This window comes from Euprymna scolopes, chromosome 2 (genome assembly GCF_053919585.1).
Source record: "Euprymna scolopes isolate OS-2025 chromosome 2, ASM5391958v1, whole genome shotgun sequence".
NCBI lineage: Eukaryota > Metazoa > Mollusca > Cephalopoda > Sepiida > Sepiolidae > Euprymna > Euprymna scolopes.
Window position 1 is genome coordinate 54,510,152 of NC_136483.1, and position 21,448 is coordinate 54,531,599.

Here is a 21,448-nt window from a genome sequence, read left to right on the forward strand (position 1 = left end):
AAAAAATATATATGCCTCGGTTTTAATTTTTGTTGGCTCTGAAATAAAGGCACTGACAAAATCTTATTTTGAAATAAAAAAAATCTTGAAAATGGTTGCAGTCTCAGAAAGTATACAGGTCGGTAGAAAAATAAATTTTATTGCATTTAGTGAAAGTTATTTTTTTGTATATTTCATTTTTTTTTCCGATTTCTCGGCTGTTAACTATGCTGCAAGATTACCAAAATATTATTACAACAAAGTGTAGAAAAGAATGTAAAATTCACGGGAGAGGCGTTAGTTTATTAACAAACCTAAAATAAGCTCGAAACCTAAGGACTATTACATGAGTTAAGGTACGGATAATAAGTGGAAGATAAGATAAAAACAGTTATTTTTCATAAACTGTCTTCGCTTTGTTTTCCAGGAATCAAACAGTATTAATAGAACTACATCAACAACATATGAGTACATAGATTTTTAAGCCGAAACATCGTTGGAATCTAAGATAGAACACAATTTTCAACACAATTGGATTTATAGTAATTTATAATTAAGCACATAAATTGACAGGAATAATATCTGCCCCAAGGGATATAACTCTGAGTTTATTAACTGCAAATTACATAAGCATTTTCCTCACTGTTTATGACTTCCCTGTTTGTTGTAGATAGATACCAGTTAGGCTGCTTTAAGAATCCTAATAATAATAATCATGAGAATTAATTTTAGTTATAATTAGCCTTTTCCAATTACCATGATAGAAATATGAAGTAGGCAGTTATCAAATAGAAATTGCTTGAGGCAAAATTTAAGCAATATCAGTAAACATGGTGGAGGTCAATTAATTCTCTAATTGCATGAATTTGAAATTCCCTGTATAGTTTTGCCCGCAGTAACTTGAGCAGCTGTAACTGGCAAGAAGGTTTACTGATAAGGATTGGGAAATAAGCAAAATGGGTTCGAGTTTCAGTGAAGCTGTCGGATTCGCCTTGAACAATCAAATCATTTGTCTGCCTAAACCTTCAATCAGAGATCTGTAGACTTTCTGGAAACTAATCCGATAAGGACATATAATACAAGTTAAAAAAGTTGTTTTAGTCGTTCTGATTGGTTGAGTACAATTTTAAAAAGTTTATTAGTCGCTCTGATTGGTCGAAAGAGATCATGTGTGTGAGTCAAGCAGAAAAATTATTTCAAAAGTACCCTATCTCCAACTCATGATCTTTTAAGGTTATTTAAAGCACAAACACTATCTAGTGGAACCGTTTATCAAATATTTGCAGTATTCATCCGACATTACTTATGTGGAGTTATATAGCTGGCAGGAAATAATTTCAAATATAGTTATACTTTTATTTTTGAAGAATAACATTTGGAATATAAAGTCAAGCAGTAAAAAAAAAAACTGTTAGCGTGATTGCGTTTTCTTAAATAAAAATACTTATCAAACGACAAATCGGTACATTTAATCGAGACAAACTCGTTATTTTGAATAAAAAAATATGCCAATAAAAGTAATTAAATTTTTAACCGTATTTTAAATACATTATTCACTGATGTGTTTTTTGTTTTCTTTTATGAAATCAAAATATTTATTAAAAAAAAAAGTATATTACTGTAAGTTCTAATATATTTCAGTTATTTTATGAATGCATCCAATAATTCCCACTAATTCATATGAAATTGAATGAAAATTCCATGATGTCTTTAGATTCCTGGAAAACGTTAACCCTTATTGAAACTTATATGAAAGTTTTAACTTAATATCGATTTCTATAACTCAGAAACAAACATTATATATATATATATATATATATATATATATATATACATGCTAGAAAGCCATCGACGTTGCCCGGTCGTAAAATACGCATAAATATTATATTTTATTTCATACAGATTACTGATTTCATAGAGCCAATTCTCTATTGATTATTGTTCAATATATAGTAATGATTTTAAAAATTATAAAAAATAGGATTTGGTTACAATCTGCTAGAATTAAAACTAGAACGTTTAGTACTCCAGCGTTAGTCATTATTTATCTTTCCAGAGTCGCTACTGTCTGTGCTACAGACAGATGGATATGAAAGGCTAAAAATTAAGCGACTTTGTGCTATGAATATTTAATTTTGCACATGTGCAAAAGTAACTGCAGAAAAATGTTTCATTTGACTTACCCTGCCAAAGTCAACTGCTTTGTTTTCAATTTTTACCCCTAAATGTTGCCAGCTAAAAACAAATCGAAAGTTTACTATAAGTTCAAATACCCTATGTATCAAATATCAACTCTGTAGACCAAATATTCAAAGGGAGTTTGGTGAAGACTTTTTCACAGACACTGACAAGGTCATTTATATATATTTCCATGTGCCAAAACTTTTTTATCTTAACTTCTACGCAATTATGCAGAATGTAGAAACTATGCAAAAATAGAATTCAGCATGATGGTGGTGGTGCAAATTAGTTAACTTTCATGTAGTCACTCGCATATCTATGACTGAGTATATTAAAAGTTCGTTTTAATAATTTTTAAATAGAAAAAGTAGATTTTTATATCAATGGCTGAGCGAGAAAAAAAACTCAACTTTATATATATATATATATATATATATATATATATATATATATATATATATATATATATATATGTACAGTGCCACGAAAAAGAAAGTCCGCACTTGTTATTTTTTTCAAAAACCACAAACTGAAGCTAAATTGATTGTAACTGTTTAAACAACTATACCTCATTTGATTCGCCTTTTATTGCTCTATAACTTTACCTGTTTATATTTGACTTTTAATTTAAGTATCTTAGTGGTCAATTAAAAAATTAGCTTCAAATAGTTTTACAGAAAAAAATGGGTTCAGAAATGAGTAGCTGATTTCTGAATTAGTAACACATCAGAAGAGAATATCTTGAGCAAAAATGTCAGAATATAGACGTAAAAACATGCCATCAGTGTGATTCAAGGATAAGCCTTTAACGTTTACTTTCTCCTCTCCTATCCTTCTGTACTTAACCTTAACTTGAAGGTGTCTGACAACAAAGTCGTTAATGATATATATTTATATAATTATTTTTACTTTGTACGAGTACAAATATAGTGTATAAAAAATATTTATTTTCATAAAGCTGTGCTGTTTCTTTCTCCATTATAGAAAGAAAATCTTTAACCCGTTTCATGCTGCATTATTTCTGGAAAAATGTATTTTAAATCAAATGTTTAAGTAAAAAAAAAGAAGCTCTATCACTTTTCACTACTAGAACGATAAAAGTTTTTCGGCAGTTCATGTCTGCATGTTAAAATGATAGACTTGTAGTTATCAACAGACAGTTTTCCTGTGCCACGGTGTTTTTAGTGTTGTTTGACATACGAGTGCTTGAGATTAAAATGCAGCCATTTATTTTTTTTTATTTTTTCATTTAACTTTCTTTTTTTTTTTTTTTTTTTTAATAGTCCGAGCTTCTATCCAGGATTCTATTACCAGATACAAGGAAAGGGGAATCTTAATGTTTATATAAATAATGTCAGCAATCAAAGAGTGCTCTATTACAGTGCAACATAAAGCCATGTAAAGTTAAAATCGCTTGATTTGTTTAATGGTGTTTCAAACATTTTAGAACTGTTCAGTCAGAAACAATACTTATGTTTAATGTAGATGATTAATTAAATACAGAAGGGAATTTGCGAGTTCATACATTTCCTGATAGTATTAATGCATAACTGCCCATAATAAATCTGATATGATTTGAAACTAAAAAAGCTGATTCCATGGGCTGCTACAATATTTGTTAGGCCAATAACACACTTTAGTCTTTTTTAGTAGAGAGATAATATAGCTAAGTATTTTGGTTAGTTCAAATTTTTCAAACCCCGCGTGTGTCCTTTGTCAGTTATCTGTGCTCTGTGCTATAAGAGTGTAACGCGACCCTCTTTCTTTCCAGATAAAGGTGATTACAGATATATCCATTTTTTTCTCCAGTCCTGCCTTTTTATGAACTTCAAGTATCACTAAGCATACAGCTGGTCTCCCTCTCTCTCTCTCTCTCTCTCTCTCTCTCTCTCTCTCTCTCTCTCTCTCTCTCTCTCTCTCTCCTTTCTACAAATGTATGCAATTTTATGAATGTATTTTTCAATCATTTATCTTGTAAGGAACTAAGTCTTTTAAATAGATTGCAGATTGATAATTATGTATACTTGAGTTCCATCAAAATCTATTGAAAAATCTTACGTTTTTCAACAACTAAATCAAGCAGTGAAAAAAGATAGGCATTATTATAATACAATAGCATTTATCTATCTCTAAATGAGGATTATTTACATCGAAAACGAAAACGTATTGTCCTATACAGAACCCTCCTATATTATGAAGTCTTGATTTATCCTTTACACTTTCTTTCTCTTCTTTTCGCTGAAAAAAAATATCGAGAGAGAGAGAGAGAGAGAAGGATGAGAAGACAGAAAGAATGTTATCTGTTCTGGTTTCAACTAACATTCGACTGTGCGTATGTGTGAGTGTTTGAGAGAGAGAGAGAGAGAGAGAAAGAGTTGATTTGGTGGTTCAATTGGTTAGTATGTTGTACTTGGAGGAAGAGATTATAGGTTCAAACTGCACCTGGGCATAAATAGTTTTTTTCAGATTTTGTCCTAAACCTTCATATTTCAAATTACAATATTACAAGATTTTTTTTGTTTTAATTCGTTTATTTCCCCCTTAAACTATGTACCCTTGGCGATGGCAGCTAGCTGTGCTAGTTTCAAATAATGTATTCTTCTAAGTTTATGTTGTTGCACTTTGAGTGTGATATACTTTAAAATGTCAACCAACAGTTTGCTGTTTTGTGGTATATCAGCCAACAACAATTGGCACATTCATAAACAGACAATTTATCCTACTTTATCAAGTTGCCAACCACTGAATAGCGACTTAAAACATGCAGTTCTTGAGAAAAAAATATTTTAAATATTCCCTGGTTCCTAAGCTTTGGAATAGTTCCATTTCTAAAATAGACTGAATTATTTTTCATAAATATCCCATTTACAAGTCAAACCGTTTTTGACACGAGGTCGAATAAATACATAAATAAAAATAATTCTTTTCATATCATATTTTATGATGTGTCTCCAAGAATTTGGGATTCATTCATTTAAGCAAGAAAAAGCATCACAAATATTCTACATTTGGACAAAGAATTATGTATTAACTACTTTGGGGAAAAAGTGTGTCTTCAGATGCAATAAAAGAGTCTCGAAGACTGACGCCATCTTTTCTTTCGTTTTGCATTTGTTCAGTTTCTTTATTGTATACTTAGCAAGTGCAACCATACCAAAATACACAACGCAGACCTCATGTCTTTCTGCAGGAACACATGCGCATACAATTGTTTGTGTATAATCTCTCTTTCTCCATTTATTCACATACACATAATTTTTCTCTTAAGACTCATCAGTGTAACTAGATAAGACTATATGAATAAGTCACTGATTAGAACTTTCGACTAGTGTAATCTTTGACCTCTATCTCACATCTTTTCCTCCATTAGCCACCGAGAATACCTTAAAAAATGGAAAGGAAATATACCTATTTAAGATTCATAATTTTTGGCAAAGGGAGAGAACAGTGTAATATTGTTTTAATTCAGAAGCTTTTCATATTTCCCTACAGATCGCTTTACCTTTGAAGAAAGCAATTAAATATTTTATTATAAATATTTTCTTTATTTATTCACATATATGATTCATCTTAATAAGATTAATTCAGCGTTGCTAGATAAGGCTATACCACCGGTCACCGGGTTCGAATGTCAAACTAAAGTTTTAAATAAGCAGTTTTAAAAACAAATTCGATGCTAAAAGAATTTTTTTCAAGAAGAAAAAAAAAACAATATAAATCAATATTTTAAAAAAATGTCAATTGAAGGAAATTGTTTTTCATAATTTAGTTCAAACTACACAAGCAGGATTATGGATGTTATACTTACAGAGTCAAAACTATTAGAATTCTTTATAAACATTTGTGGATGTGAAAACCCTGTGTTATAATTGATTTGGTCAAGGAATGGTAGATTTAAATTTATTCCAAGATTTTAAATCATCCAGATTATACGATTCATTTATTTATTGTAGACTATTATCCTCATCTTTTAGGTGTGTTTGTGAAACAAATAATAAAGATGAGGATAATAGTCTGCAATAAATAAATTGAGGTAAATTATACTCGTCTCAATAAGCATTCCAATTAATTTAATAATATACAGATTATACGAGTGATTCTTTTCGCTGTCTTCCTTGATTTGCTATATGCAATTCATTTGATACGTCTTTGCTTTATTTATATATATCAATAAAATTGAGAGTGTGTGAGGACATTTCTCAATCTATATACTCAACGAATTTCTGATTTACACATTGAAATTTGGTATGTAAGGTATTCAGACATGCAGAAAACTTTTATCGTTTTTTATCCGGAAACAAGAGCTGCTAAGTAGTCAAAATTGAAAAATTGGTACGTGTGGTTTTTATTTTTGTTAACTGTTTCATAAATGCGCATGCATGAATCTTTTACATGACAGATCACTTATGTTAAGTATAAGTAGGTTTGAAAACACTTTTTAAAGACCGTGTTAATTTAGTCTAATAGTTATAGTACTTGACTCACTGTTTTTAGATTATCGTTTCGATCTCCGCTCAAGTATTTTTTTTTTACTTACTAGAAGTGAACTGTTTAGAAAAAAACATAATACTCGCATGCACAGGTCTAAGATTATTTCCGTTTTTTTATTTACTTAATATTTTGAAAAGGAATTTAACGTTACGTTTAATACCTACGGCATGTCTGCTTATAATGAATAAGAATTCTGCATTAAACCATATGCGTATTTTACGATCGGGCAACGCTGGGCAGCCTGCTAGTATTTTATAAGCGGTTTGATTTCGAAAGGATTTCGTACTCTACGTTTTCGTTTCTTTAATTTTCTTCCGCTTACATATTTTCTGATTAAGAATGTTTGCTGATAAGTTCCGAAGCTTAAAACCATTTATGCAATTCAAATGAAATAGATTTAATAATTTTTGAACAAACGCCTTCAACTTTTTAAGAGTCGCGTTTAAATTTACTGGTACATACAATTCTCTAATAAAATTAATCTTACTGCCAGTCTCCATACGGGCTAACTTTAGTGTTTTCTGCAAAATCGGTTTGTTCCGTTTCTTCCACGTATGTAAATTTATAATTAAACCAAACCACAATAAAAATCGTCATGGTTTAGATGAATTGGCTATCATTTTTCATTTTAATATATATATATATATATATATATATATATATATATATATATATATACGATAGCATGTGTGTTATTTTCGTGTGTCACGCTTACATTCGAGTCGTTTAATTGTTATGTACTTCCATTTCTTGTCAAATAATTTTATCAAGAATTCTTCATAAATTTTGGGTTCGGTTTCGGTTATAGCTGAAGGAACTCAAGTTATATATATATATATATATATATATATATATATATATATATATATATATATATATATATATATATATATCATAAGTTTTTATTTCGGTTTTGATTCAAGCTAATGCACCCAAGTTATATGAATATAAATTTTTTTTTTAAATCGCAACTTTATAATATATAAAAATCGATAGAACATTAACTCTATAATAATATATATGAAATCTGCATGAATTAAAATATATTTAATCGTATTTTACGACCGGACTTTGCTGGGTGTTCATGTTAGCTTAGATAAATACTTTTGTAGTTTTAACAAAAAAGCTAGAATAATATCAGAGCGTTCCTATTTACACTGAACATCTACAGAATGCTAACATCAATATATTACATATCAATGAGTCACCTGTGGAATTTCCACAGGTCCCGCTAGTCAAACAACTAATAGATTTCTACCACATAATATCTAGATTAGTTAAAACTATAACCCGAGAGACTAACATTTTGCAAACAATTTTTCCACACTCCATGCTACCATGCTTCAACAATTTCAAACTGCATTTTCTTCCACTTTTCTCCTTCTCATACCTCTGATGTCTACGAAAGAACGCAGAAACTTAAGCAAATGTTTAAAGTGATGAAAATAACTTCCTTTCATTGTATTATTTGTATTTCTATTTCAATTCCCCTTTATATTTTACGTCTGTTTTTCAAATTTATAATTTTTGTAGAATCAAAGTGACACCAGTATAAAGTGCTTCAAATATTTGACAGGAAAATTCTTGCTTGAATAAACATTTAAATAATAGATTATGTAGGTTGGATAATTGGTCTCATTTTCCTATGGGATGTTGTTGCGATGATCTTTCATCCACAAATGGTTTGAATGCTATGCTAGTCAAGTTGTCAGAATTTGATATCTTGCTTTCCCATGATATTGCAACTTGCTTATGGAGTCACTGTGAGCTCATCTTTTCCATGAATATCAGGCCATACCGGATTACAAGGAACAACCAGGAAACCCCAAATTGATCGTAGCAAAACGCAAGAATATTGTCAAATGCAATTCTAGACTGAACAGACAGAAAATGACAGTTTCACGTTGACTGCATTTTAGACAAGAGATTTTAACTCATCTGCCAGAAACGATTAGGTTATATGGTATGAAACACAGGAAAGAATCTCATTTTACTTTTAAGATTGTGTTTAAGAGGTAAATATCGAAATGAATAGTGAATTTTTCTTTCATTTATCACGAATATATTACCATCAAAACTTTAATTTAAATCAATACCATATAATACTCTTTTGACTTACTGTATATATAATAAAAACTAATGTATTTGTTAACTTCGTTTGCATAACTATTTTTAAAACAACCTATAATTAATTATTACTTGATTGTTCTATATATATATATATATATATATATATATATATATATATATATATATATATATACACGAATAAAAGTAGGTATGATATCAGGATGTTAAGGAAAAAGAAAGAAAGACCTGCAGCCTTTTAGAAAAATTTCAACGTTTCGTCCCAATTTTCGGGACTTCTTCAGGAAATGATTGAGATGATCAAGGAACAAAATATACTATTTTTGTTTTGTTCTCCAACCATCTCTATCATTTCCTGAAGAAGTCCACCGAAAATTGGGACGAAACGTTGAAAATTTCCTAAAAGGCTACAGGTTTTTCTTACTTTCTCTCTCTCTCTCTCTATATATATATATATACAGGGTGATTGAAAAATAGCTCCCTATTTTGCAATACATACCATTTACAATAGCAAAATGTTGAGCAATGAAATTTGGCAAATTATTAGCGCTTGGGACAATATTAACGATTTGATTTTTATGCAAGGTGAAACTCCTTCACACTTTGCTGTTACTGTTCTTGAATAGCCGAATGGCAGAAGTCCTGACTTAACGTCCTGCGACTTTTTCTCTGAGATCTGCTCAAAAAGCAAATTTACTCAATTTATAAGAACTTAAAAGGCGAATACATGAAGTTATAACTACAATTCTGCAAAAGTTTATTGTGAAATCAGTTAAACCAAGACCTGGTCGACTTGAAAAGCTGGTGGTGAATAAAGGCGCCTATACTGGATTTTATATAAAATTTCATGCATTATAATTTCTTCATTTTCATTAATTGTATAAATTATATTCCAAAAATAAATTGTATGCATTTTAAAATAGGGAGATACTTTTCAATCACTCTCTCTCTCTCTCTCTATATATATATATATATATATATAGAGAGAGAGAGAGAGAGAGAATAGTTTACAATTTCCCAGGAATAAATAAGGTAAGATAAGAGGAAGTAAACATAACTATGCGTTTATGTTTAAATCAATGACAATAGTAATAGTATCAAAGTTTAGGGAGACAATATAGTTTTAAGAAAAGAAACGTGGTTATACAATATTCACATGCCAATTGTGATATTCAATGTTCAGAAGCAAATCAAGAGAGTTGAAAAACTGTTAGATCATTCTAACACTTCAGAAATACTTGCAAAATACTCTACTTGTATAAGAGTCAGATACTCCCTACGATAGAGATATTGCTGCCATATCAGAAAAGGTACAACTGATAACACTGTTACTTGCTTTGGTATAATACAAAATCAACTTCACAATCTAGGAGAGGATTTCATTTCTACTGTATAACTCCTCTCTCACGTTACAAGTCTTTATCTATTTAGTTGTTAATTTCATAATAGCTGGTCCACTGAGCTCCAATATCTAACTTCTCTATAAAACATTCACAGCAAACTTCGTCTATTGACAGTCACTTTCCTTTTTTCTTTGTGTATTGAAAAACCGGGATATAAAAATTCCCAGATTATTATCTGGGGAGGGGGGGTGAGATAGAACCCTCAGTCAGACATGCATCTAGGAGAAGGAATACTCTGATGTGAAACGTAGGTTTACTGTCTTCTCTATCCTGTGGCAGCCATTGCACTGATTAAGATTAGCAGTTGTACCAAAATGTGTGGTCGGTTCAGCACAAAGCCTTCAACACTATAAGCAAATCATGTGTGGATTTTCGAACAACTTAGTTGTAATAGTTAATCTCGTATGTTGAAATCGACGGGAGTATCACATCGAAAAACAAAACAGAACTTCATGAATAGAAGTTCTTACCAAAGAACTTCCCATTTGTGGAATATAAGACTGAAGCTGCTTCAGTGCAATCGTTTTCCAGTCCAATGTTAAATATTTGTCGAACCGTTCTCTTAAATAATTAAATTCCGTTTATTCCATGTGGTGTTTTATCGTAGAACGGAAGACGGACCAAAACCTCTTTACTAGGCTTTACCAAACTAATTTCACAGCCAATAATAAACGTAAGAGCAAATAGTAAGCATAAGAGCAAATAGTAAAGAGCAGGTAGTAGCAGTAAACACAAGAACTGTTAGTAACGAAATGTTGAAGAAAAAAACTCAGCCATTTTAAAAAGGAAAAGGAACATGCACAAAATCACGTGCCATAGAAACTTTTACTTTAACGGAAATATAACAATCTCCCCCCCCCATTAGTAAGAGAGATTGCAAGGTGTAGACTTTTTTTTTTTTTTTTTTTTTCGAAGTAGAAAGTTATCTTTGAAAGTGGCGATGTGTTTTATTTATAAGTCCAGTCGCTGGACTGGTTTACAGATTCGGCTAGACCAGCGCGGAAGCAGTTTAATATTCGAACGACTGGCCGGTCTCTGTGAATTTTCTATAGTTTCTGCATTAGGTGTATTGTCAACTGGATTTGTTTCAATCAAATGGGCCGGGTCTGAATTTGCAAGGTCGGGTCGAGTATTCTCAGCAGGAACCTGGTCCATCAGGGCGCGGAAAACGAGCCAAATGTTTTAGCACCACTGAATCCTCCCAGCCATCATTATGCTGTATTCTCGCATGCGTAGGATTGGTCTCAAGGAGTTCCACTACCTCGATGATCGGGTCGTACTTGCTCCTGTTGCCAAACCGTTTCAATAGTACCTCCCCAGGTTCGCAGAGCCAAACAGGTAAGGCAGTACCAGTAGAAGAGCGCCTTTCAAATTTGAACAATCGTTCGTGAGGAGTTGCATTCGTACTAGTGCATAGTAAGGAGCGAATAGAATTTAAAACATCAGGCAGAACGTCCTTCCAAGCACTAAGGAGTAGCTGTTTAGATTCCAGGGACAATAATATTGAGTGCCAAATAACGCCATTATAGCGCTCGCACTGACTGTTTTCTCTTGGGTTATATGCAGTAGTGTTACTGCACCGAACCCAAAGTCGCGTCAGGAAATTTCTGAACTCCTCCAACACGAACAATGTTCCTCTATCAGAATGGATGAAAGTGGGGAGTCCAAAATAGAAAAAATATTCGTCAGGCATTTCATTGCGGTCTGCGAAGAACAATCACGGCAAGGGAACGCAAAGGGAAATCGACTGTACCCATCCACGATAGTAAATAGGTAACGCCATCCTTTCGAAGATGCCAGGACAGGCCCCTTGAAGTCTACGGAGAGGCGCTGGAAGGGAGCAGTAGCGTGGATCAGTGGATTGTTAGTAGGGCTGAAGAATTGAGGCTTTATTTTTGTACACGTTGTACACTCTGATGTCACGCGCCAAACTTCATCAATTGAGTATGGCATATTTTGTAATCGTATAAAGTGCCAAAAACGCTGTACACCAAGGTGTATTAATGAACTATGTATGACCCTTAGCTCCTCCAAGGAGGAAGTAGCAGCACCACACACTCTCGATAAAGCATCGGCAATGATGTTCTCACTTCCGGGACGGTGTTTTATATTGTATGAGAATGGAAGAAGCTCCATTTTCCACCGAATGATTTTACCATTTTTAATTTTTCCTCGGTTAGCTGGCTTATACATAAAAGATACGGCTTGCTGGTCTGTTACGATAGTGAAGTGCTTCCCAGCAAGGAGGTCCCTCCATTTTTGGGCACATTCAACTATTGTGTAAGCCTCTTTTTCAACTATGTGTAGTCGTATTTCCGATGGGTTTAGTGAGCGGGAAAAGAATGCTACAGGCTTATCAGCCTGTAAGAGAGTGCCTCCGATAGCCTTTTTTTTTGAGGGATCGGTTTCGATAGTAATTGGTAGTTTTTCGTCGATAACCTTTACAGATGATTCGGCGACGTCCTTCTTAAGTTTCTCGAAAGAATTCACAACTATAGGCGGCATGAGAAATTGTTTATTTTCAACCAGGGTACGAATTTTGTGTGAATACAGGTATCCATTTCGCGTAGTAAGAAAACATACCAAGGCACCTTTTTAACGAATTTGAATCTGAAGGGGGAGTCATTTGCAAAAGGGGTTTCAACTGCACAGGATCAGGTTGGATAGTTCAGTCACAGATTTGATATCCAAGCAAATTGATAGAGCAAAGCGAAAACTTTGATTTTACTCGGTTTATTTCGAGGTTGTATGTTGAGGCAGCCTTTAAGAAACGTTCCAAGTTAGTGTCATGCTCCTCTTGAGTTTTACCGCAAATGGTAATATCATCAATGTAAGAAAAAGTTCCGAATAACTTATTTTCAGAAATAAAGGAATTCATACATTGTTGAAAGGCAGAAACCCCATTAGTGACACCCATGGGTATTCGTTTGAATTGATACAAACGATTTCCAGCTTGAAAAACCGTGTAGGGCCGATCTTTGGGACAAATTTCAATTTGGTAGTAAGCCTTAGACAAATCAATCGTACTAAAAATATGATACTGGGCAATTTGGTTTACGAGATCCTCAATCCGAGGCAATGGATACGCGTCAAGTAGGGTGAAACGATTAATAGTTTGGGAAAAATCAACCACTAATCGTTTATTTCTATTAGGCAACGAAGTTACGACAATTTGAGCACGCCACGGTGAATAGCTGGTTTCAATGACGTCGTCCTTAAGCAGTTGAAGAATTTCCTTTTCAATAAATCGGGCATCCTCCGCACGGTAGTTTCGGGATTTTGTAGCAATAGGTCTGCAATCAGGAGTCAGGTTTCGAAACAATTTTACAGGGGCACAACTGATCTTGGTTAGCGCGCAGATTTTTAAGGCATCCTGAGATCCACAAAAAGAAATAGTAACGCCCCGGTGTAGTTTCAAAAACGGCACCCCGAGTATAATGTCCATGCAGGAGTCAGGAAGTACAGTAAGGTTAATCTCTTTATATTCGCAACCATTGAAGAAAATGTTCTTGGTGCAATATTCAGACAGTTTAAGGGAAACGGCAGATGATGATTCCAATCCTCTTATAGTATTGGTCATCATCCAACTGACAATCTCATTTAACCCTTATTCTCAAGAGGATTTTTGCCTTGTTAAGTAGTAACCCATTAATAGTATTATAATAATAATAATAATAATAATAATAATAATAATAATAATAATAATAATAATAATAATAAAAAAAAAACGTGTGAAAGAAAAACTAAATATGAATATAAATATTTAGAGTATACCAATATAGTACTAAATTAATTTCAAAATTGTAGATTCCAAATTGCCTTGCATTATCATGGTATCATTAAAGAAAAAACGACTGAATAACTGCGGCAATATTATCAAAGGTTTATAAGACAATATTACAAGACAAACAAGAAAAGCACAAGGAGAGAAGTGTGATTATATAATATTCATATGACTATTGTGCTTTTAAATAATCAGAAGCAAATCAAGGGCGTTAGAAAAACGTCTGGATCATTCTGACGCTTCAGTACCTGATGTAATCGGAATTATAAAAGTCAGATGCGTCGAGCAGGCATAAAAGTGGTGCAACACGTAATGCCGACACGTAAGGGGAAATTAAAGTAGTGCAAAAGTGTTCTGTTGGGGGGATTTATTTCATCCGTCCTATGACACATATTTTCCTAGTTTATTATATAAATGTATATGTACACCATACATAGGATTCTGACAGGTACTTACACCAAGTCCAAATGGATATGCATGTTATCACCAGATAACTCCTCAAGTTTAATCTCACTACATGATGTTTCATGTCATAGCCAGAATTTACTCATCGATACAACTCTTACAGGTATTAAAATTTCAGGTTGGCATGAACTTCATAGTAATGACAATAAATGACCGATTCCTTAAAACTTCAAAATTGGCGCCTCATCACCGGATGTAGTTTAATATTATATCCAGAACTTCGGATTGGAAAAGATGTACAATTGTCAATAAGGAGAAAGAATGTGATCAATCATAGATAAAAGAAATCGCCACTTTTCTCACTGGTCAACTGTGATGCGATAGCATAGCATTAAATAAAAAGTATTCAACCAAAAGAGAGGACACACCAAACATTTTATCGACTCCAAGAGAAGCTATTGATCTTTGTGCAGCTAATTTTGGATTCTTCTCTCTTTTCAAGTGTTGCTCGCAGTTACTTTGCCCTTTTTGCCATTTAAATTGAGATGGATAATTTAATTGATGTCTATCAGAAGCAATAAGGTCAAAATTGGCCAATGTTGGGATAGCGCCATAACCTTTTAGCACGGAAACTTCCAAATCACTGATTGCTTGCAAGCAAATGATGGAACTTTAATTAAAGGCAATGAACCAGGAATCTGTTTTCTGGGTATGTAGGTATAAATAAATAGCAATATATACACACAGAAAGTGCATACATAATTATGAATGCAAGTATATGCACCTAAACATACACATAATTATATGCATGGCACCATGATCACACAAATGCATGTGCTTACAGACATGTGCATATATATATATTAGTGATGGGACGATTCCAATGTTTTTCTGGATTCTGATACAATTACCGATTCCAATTCTTTATAAATCTCTAAATATTTAACTATAAAAGTGTTATTTTGTCCCGATTTTTGTAAAAACACATCTTAAATGTGTCCATATTTTCACAAACGTACAAACACACTTGTGAGGTGATCTAGAGATTTTAGTCTTACTGGAAGTTTAAATCAATAAATATTTATTTTTTTATTATTACTACAAGTAGTGGAATCTATTTCTTAAACTAAAACTAAATAATAAAAAAAAAAGATAATTTAAGGAATCGGTTTTGGCATCAGAAAATAAAATTTTTCCGATTCTGATACCGATTCCGATACCCCAAAAAGCTCTGATTTTTCCGATTCCCGATTCTAATTAATCGTCCCAACATTAATATATATAAGTAATGAAGATGTTATAGTGTTAAGTGTTAAATAAATATAATTGATCAAATAACTTTTATAGCTGATTTTTTAACACATGTCAGTAGCCATTACACCACCCACATCCCTTACACATTTGCATATATATGCACATATGTGTATTATACATACATACATGTAAAAATACCCGTGTACATAAAGGCGTTTAAGCCAGAAATGAATAAACAATATGACAAAACGAATACTTCGCATAATAAAGAATTCCTATAGGTCTTCTTAAGATGGCCGAATGTTACTTAGTTGAAATAAGGTGTCCCTGTGCACATGATGAATTGATGCATACTCACAGATAGCTACCATGTCATCACATTTTCCACTTTTATCCATCAATTATTCCGTATTTCGCAAGTGGCTTTTTAGACCGACTGCAGATTTTATGTAGATGTTATTTTATGTTTATTCAGATGATTTATCGTATAATCATTTGTGAGAAGTACACGTTGACAGAATTTACATGTTCACCGTATGACAAATAGATAAAAGTACATATATGACCTCGTTTTGATATATGCATGATTTTATTATACATCCTGTTCTCAGAAGAGTCTTGTGTGTCTGATTAGTGTGTAATGTTATTATTGAGTGGAGTAGTAATAATTAAATGGCAAATTGCAGTAACATATCCTATTTTTACTGTATTTTCTTTTATTTTCTCACTGTCAAGGAAACCAACCCAAACGCCGCTTTTCTGGAAGGTTCTCGTCTTTTGAATCGACATGTCTGGGGAAAATATCTCCACAAGTGATTATTTTCCCACCGGTATTTATTTTTGGTGCTTCATTCTTTTTATTAAAATTCTTTACTTTGACTTAATTTCTGCCTAATATAATATCTATTCCAGTCAGTGGTTAAATGCAAATGTATCTAGAATATCCCCCCCCACCGCCAAGAAAAAAAAAACGGTAACTATAACTGACGGTATTACGTCGAATCCACAATATAATAACATTTGTAAATATGGGAGGGGAATTTATCTTCAAATATCTCTAATTTCGAATTATAACTACGGACTTATACTAAGTAAATCCTTTGAACCTTTTTTTATATTTTTTTTTTTTTTTTAATGGAGAGTAGACAACGCATTGCAGCTAATTCTACCCTTTACGACCAAGGCCGCCAACCCCCAGTAATCCCTTGTATATCAGAAAACATGCTAAGTGACATACAAATATCTGTATGCGATGTTGCCAAGCTAATCAAAAACCTTGATTCCCATAAAGCAACTGGTCCTGACGGCATTCCAGTCATAGTGCTCAAAAGGCTTCAACCGGAACTAACACCCATACTTAACAAGTTATTTAAGTGTTTTCTTAAAGAGAAATGCTTCCCAGCACCTTGGAAAACCTCATCAGTATGCCCTGTATTTAAGAACTCAGGTGATCGCTCATCTCCCTCTCAGTACAAACCAATAAGTCTCCTATGCATCATGAGTAACCTGCTGGAATCTATGCTAAACAAGGAAGTAGTCAACCATCTCAGCAAAAATAACCTTCTTAGTGACATGCAATATGGTTTCCGTTCTGCTAGATCCACAGCAGACGTGCTTACAGTTATATCATAGGATTGGCGAATCCCTCGATGGAGGCTTCCTTTCTAGGGCAATTGCTCCTTACATATCAAAGGTCTTTGATAGGGTATGGCATAAAGGCCTACTTCACAAGATCTCCAGTGATGGTATAGCTGGAAATGTCTTCTCAACTATTAAATCATTTCTCTCTGATAGGTTCTTAAGAGTAGTGGTTGATGGGTGGAAATCAGAGGCTCTCAGTATTAATGCTGGAGTCCCTCAAGGGTCCATCCTGGTCCAACTCTCTTCCTGATCTACATCAATGATCTTCCAGACCACATCCTCAGATCATTCGTAGACATTTATGCTGACGACACTACCATCTATGGAAGCACTTGGAAAACCATAAACGACCAATTTCTCTCTGACTCTCTCTCCTCTGATCTTGAGCACTTGGTACAATGGGGAAAGAAGTGGCTGGTTACTTTTAATGCATCTAAAACCAAGCTTCTATCTTTACATCATCAACGCTTTGCTGCCCAGCTGCCACCAATCAAAACAAATGGTTCTCATCTTGGGGAGGCTTCTGGGCTTGATCTTTACTCCCAATCTGAAATGGAACACATATATCAAATCAATTGCCAAAGTTGCTGGAAAGATGGTGAGATCCTTCTACCGCTCCAATAGATATCTCACTCCTGATGCAATTCCCTACCTATATAAAAGCCAGGTTCAGCCAACGATGGAATACTGTTGCCACATCTGGGCAGGAGCTGCTAGAAGCAGCTTATCCTGTCTTGACAAAGTTCAAAATAGACTTTGTAGCTTAGTAGGGGATGCCCTTTTCTCTTCTCTGCAACCCCTTTCCCACAGAAGAGACGTAGCGAGCCTGTCCCCACTTTATCATTATTTTCATGGCAGGTGTTCATCTGAACTTCAATCTCTGGTCCCCCCTCGCCAGACTTTCACGAAAAACGCTCGTCTTGCCAGAACCACTATCAACAATTTCCCCCACTCTTTATCCGTGCCTACATCTAAACGTAGATTCCATGAACAGGGCTTATTTCTTAGAACTGCTCGCCTGTGGAACTCTATTCTGTTTGCCTGCTTTCCAGCTGACTACAATCTGATTGTCTTCAAGTCCAACGTGAACAAGTTCTTGTTGAACCGTCCCCCTAAGTAATCCAAATTACAAAATTCCCACTAATGTTTACTATGCTAAAATCACAATGACTAATGTATACCTATTAACCCTTATTCTCGAGTGGCCTCTGGGCCTTGATAAGCGGTGACCCCCACCCCCATGTAAATATATATATATATATATATGTTTGGTATATTGCCAAACTTAAGAAACTTCATGCCAGCAAAGTAACTGGTCCAGACAATATTCCAGTCATTGTCTTAAGAGTATGCTGCTGGAACTTGCTCCTATCCTTAGAAAATTATTCAATCGCTACTTAAAATGGAAATGCTTTATATCTCATTGAAAAATTTTGTCAGTCTGACTATTATTTAAAAGTACTAGTCATTAATTTCCTGCATCTCAGTATGGACCGATTAGTCTTCTGTATGTCATAAGTGGTTTAAATTTGTGATGAATAAAAAAAGTCATAAATCACCTCAGTGACAAGCAATATGAATTCCATAGTGCTGACTGTAATATCCCATCGTATCAGTGAATATCTTGATGGGCTTTGTTCCAAGGACAATAGTTTTTGGCATATCAAAGGTTCTGATATAAAGGGCTGGTTCACAAACTTGCTAAGTATGGAATACCTGGAAATGTCTTTTGATAGGTTTATAAAGTATTGTTGATGCGCATAGTCTGAAGAACATAGCATCAACAATATTCCTCAAGAATTTATTATAGACTCGACTCTTCCTGATTTTCATTAATGATCTTTGTGATTATCATACGAGAGAAAAATTAGACAAGACTGGGTTTTAATATGGAAACTACCCAACGTTAAAACGATCTTCATTTATTCGTTGTTTGTATTTTGATCAAACTATATGAATATGCTTAATTCCTTCAATATGCAGCTCAAGTTAATTGAACACTTTAGAAAAAAAAAAAAAAAAAACGAAAGAAAAAAAACGAAAAAAAAAAAACGAAAATTAAAAATACGACTTGTAAGGAAGTGTGCTTTACTTTACAGTCTGACAAGTTTGGTAAAATTTTAGAACGAATTACCCAACAGATCAGATAGATACAGTATATCTATATCTACTAGCTTGCCCACAAGGTCGGTTTTTAATGAAGGGAAAATCCAGCATAAAATATCACTCTGGATTGGAACAAAAATGATTTCTCTTTCACTGGCCGAGACCAAAACGATGAAATTTAGTATCAAAACAGATACTACAGGATGTAACGATAAAATTGTCACTTTAGAAAAGACGACATGATTTCATTTCCGTTTGATAAAAGCCGGTTTTCTTTTTTTTTTTGCAGACCAGCTACTAGTTGGTCAGTTGTGTACAAATCCCAAGAGTGATAGGAGCCTTCTATCATGTCTGAAAGTGACAATATTCAACAAGCCAGATCAGAGATGTGCCACTGGACAACTTACGCTCTCTACTGATCCACTACTATGATTTTGTATCTTTCTCTTACTTTTCTGATCTTAACCCACTGGACTAATTCGTTTGGTCATATGTCGAGAACATCACCAACATGACCTCCCACAACACTACAACCAGCCTAATCGCCGCCATCTACTGAGTATTCACTGAGCTCCCACCGGTGCTTGTGGAAAAAATAACATGCTCCCAGTTCTGGACCCGTATCAAGGCGGGGATTGAGGCTGAAGGTAGTTACATTGAATAGATGTCAACTCTGCTACATACTCAAATTATCTGAATAGATTTTTTCGATAAAAGTTTTAAAATAAAACTGTAGTGTTGTTTTCTTTAGGACAACAAATTTATTGTTCCAAACTGTACAATTTGATCCTAGTCAGAAGACGGGGGAAGGATTTGATTTAATTAATGAATACTTAACTACACTCACTTTCTCGAATATATGGCAAGTAAGCTACAGAATGCTCATCTTTGTAAGGACTCGTCAACTTGATAAATACAGAAAAGTCTTTAGCTTGCCATATATATCTTCATAACTTACTACCTAGCCTTACTCACTTGTTGAGCACTGTTAAAGTAAATATTGAAAATCGATATACAATATATGTCTCCTTTAAGAATTTTATGTAGATACATAAAACTGTATATATTTCTAAGATTTAAACTTTTTATACGTTTCCAGAAATGCTTCCTTTTTTTTTTTTTTTAATAACTGGACTATTTACTTCCTCTGATGAGAATAATGTAAATTTATGAAATTCCATGGAATAAGAAACAACCTATATTGTGATCCTAGTTTTTTTTCGAACATTTAATGATGCAATAAATAATGTAAATATTTTATCCGTCACCAGTTAATTTTCTTTGTATATATGAAATAAAGAGAGGGTGATAGGAGGAGTGAAAGAGAGTAAGACAGTGTAATCTAAAGCTTGAGAGGGGAATAATAAGAAAAGCAGGACAAGAAAAAAGTGATAGAGGAAGGTTTACAGAGAAAGAGTGAGAGAAACATATAGAAAGAGGAAGAGAAAAATGAAAGCGATCACATACATAAATTGTTGCTCTCAATTCAATCTCAACCATTCTTATCTCACTCTTTCTCCCTCTAATTAGTATGAACAGAAAGTTGGCTTTTACGACCTGCTCCTAATGAGCCGCCCATCATTTATCACAATATTTGTTTGGTACTACTCCAACTATCACTTGTTATTATTACCAATCAGTGTTTGCTATCCTTAGTGTATTTAGTTAATTCTGACCTGAACAAGCCAACAAAATTGTAAATCAGCTTTCCACAAGAAAAACAAGATACACAATGCGGATCAAAACTAAATGCCAAAACCATTATAATTATTTTTATTGAATTATATTGTTTTGTCAGCATATCTACCTTTTGGGATTTAATGTCAAATCCAATTATTTTGGTGAAACAAATCTAGTAATTGAACAGACTGCACAGAAAGGTCGCCAGAAACTGCATTCTCAATCCCTTTACAAATGAGGGCACATAGGCAATTGAATGGTTTTGCATATTTTTACCTTTTTATACATATAATAAAATGATCTTGATTTTCTACGTGCAACTTCAGCAATTATAGAATAGAATTCTAAGCAGAACATTTTTGCTATGCAAATCCTTAACATTCACTACTTATATCAACTACGAAAGCATATTTCTACGAAAAAAAATCTCTACATT